This window comes from Triticum dicoccoides, chromosome 7A (assembly GCF_002162155.2).
Source record: "Triticum dicoccoides isolate Atlit2015 ecotype Zavitan chromosome 7A, WEW_v2.0, whole genome shotgun sequence".
NCBI classification, from domain to species: domain Eukaryota; kingdom Viridiplantae; phylum Streptophyta; class Magnoliopsida; order Poales; family Poaceae; genus Triticum; species Triticum dicoccoides.
The window spans coordinates 741,100,411-741,102,807 of record NC_041392.1 but is presented as its reverse complement, the minus strand read 5'-3'; the positions used below and the strand labels follow the sequence as shown (position 1 = coordinate 741,102,807).

Here is a 2,397-nt window from a genome sequence, read left to right as displayed (position 1 = left end):
GGGCAAAATTATCTTTCATTTCTCACTTAACATTGTCTGTGAGTAAAATAGACAGAAATTTCGTATAAGGAACAAATTTTATCATTAGTGTGAAATAGGAAATAAAATATTTCTTTTGGCCAAGTAGGGAAGTTGATTTTGAGAAAGGGGCAAATAAGGAATTCTCACAAGACAAAAAGGCTCCGTAGAGCTCCCTCTCCCACTCACTAGTCGCTCCCCAGCAGCAGACTTATCCCCAACCCTAACCCTAGATCCCCTTTCTCCACCCCGGCTGCCATGGCCCTGCCGGCGCTGGCCTCCATCCCCATCCCCGATGACCTCCTGGAGGATATCTTCCTCCGCCTGCCCACCCTAGACACGCTATGCGCCTCCGCCACCTGCACCTCCTTCTACTGCGTCATTAAAGGGCACGCCTTCCGCCGCCGCTTCCGCGCGCTGCACCGGCCTCCCCTCCCCGGCTTCATGGACGTGGCCGGATTCCAGCCCGCCCAGGCGCCACACCCCTCCGCCCCGCTCGCAAGCGCCCTTGGCCCGTGCGTCGCAGATTTCTCCTTCGTCCCGGCTGTTGTTTCTTCCTCATCCGATGTCCTGCCCAACGAGGAAGGCCCCCGCTGGCGCCCGCGACGGCCGCGTCCTCTTCGATTGGATCTCCCTCATGAACAGAAGCGAGCTCGTTGAGTTCTACCATGATGGTCGCCGCCTCACTCGGACCAAACGGGAGCGGTGCAAAGCCGCTGACTTTCACCTTGCCATCTGTGACCCCCTGTCCAGGAGGTATGTGCTGCTTCCAACCATACCTGAGGATCTGGCCGCCCAGCCGCATGATTGCCTATGGGAATTCGAGCCCATTCTTGCTCCCAAAACCAACAACAACAACGAGGAGGAGCCCTTCAAGGTGATATGCATAGGAAGATGCCGAAGAAAGGTCATCCTCTTTGTCTTCCGGTCCACAACTATGCAATGGTATGTGGTTGAGTCTCCTGACCACCTTTCTTTGGAGGACATGTCATGTTTTGATTGTGTACGGGACTGCTTCTACTGGACACGTCTCTGGTTTTGGAGTGACCATTTGATGGTGCTGGACACACGCACTTTGAAGTTTTCAACCGTCTATTTTCTAACCAGCTACCATCGGCAGCTCGGAGACACTGACCCGAGCTATGATAATCGGCGTCCAAATGAAGTTGCTGAGGGTAGGGAAGGAGCCATTGAGATGTTTACTTTTGTCTGCCAACACGGGTCCTATGCTCTCCACCATACCTCTCTGCAGGATAATTCTCATGAATGGAAGCTGCAGAAGATCGTACAACTACCTGGACAATATCATGCCTATTCCATTTCCACAGTGGGTGCAGCTGAGGGATTCTTGTTCTTCCAAGGTGCTCTGCCTGGCATTGAGATTGGCAATGTTGATTGTTACTCAATGGATATCAAAACTTATGAAATTGCCAAGGTCTGTATAAAGACGGTGTATATGTTTGATCGCAAACGTGCCATCCCCTACTTTAGCTTCCCACGGCTGTTATCAGAACCAACTATTTGATCAACTGGTAAGCCCAATCATATTTTTCTTCTTGACACTGGCTGCATAGTTTGCTTGTTCTACTCACATGCTTATATATAGACTTAGCTATTGGGCTTGATTTCCTTGTCAAATTAGCTAGGTGAGGCAGCCAATTCATGGTTTGGTTTGCACGTATATTCAGCAATTTCATCTTAGGAGGGCATCCCTTAGTTAAAAGAAAAGAATACATACTAGTTCGAAAATCTAATATTTGTTGCTCCAGATCATAGGAAAGAAAATGGCTTTCGCGCTTGCATCATCATATGATACGTCTTTAGTTATTCTTCTTTTTTTGCGAGGTTTTAGTTATTCTTTCCACTTACACAAGAATGCTCAAACCAAGAATGTCGCATAACGTGCAAGTTGATGTTTGAATGCCTTAGTCATGTATATTGCTTCCTTATTTAGCATGTCATGTTTCCAAAAATTGATAGGGTCGCTACCAAAAATAGATAGAGAGAGGTAGAAAGAGAGATAGCAGCTGGAAGTTGAGGGCATCAGCAGCAGCAAGGTTGAGGGGAGAACAGGGGCAGCAGCAGAAGTTGGCGCAAGTGAGGAGCAGCAGCAGGTCGTTTTCTTCAGGAGGAAACAGCAGCAGCGTGGGGGCTTGGAGAAGAAGCAGCAGAAGCGTGGGGATGGAGAGAGCAGCAAGAGAGAGGTTCAGAGAAGAAGTGCAGCAGCAGGGACGTGGGGAGAGGGAGCAGAAGGAGAGAGGAGCAGCGGCAGTTCAGCAGAGAGGTTGAGACGAGGAGGAGCAGCAGCAGTTTTTTGTGGTTCAGAGAAGATTAGGAGCAGCAGCAGTTTTGTCGTCCAAATAAGATTAGGAGCGGGGG

General features: G+C 49.5%; 1 pseudogene; it reads left to right on the top strand.

Moving 5' to 3' along the window:
- Nucleotides 1-276: 276 nt before the first annotated feature.
- On the top strand, nt 277-1,543 carry LOC119329471 (annotated as a pseudogene).
- The last annotated feature ends 854 nt before the right edge of the window (nt 1,544-2,397 follow it).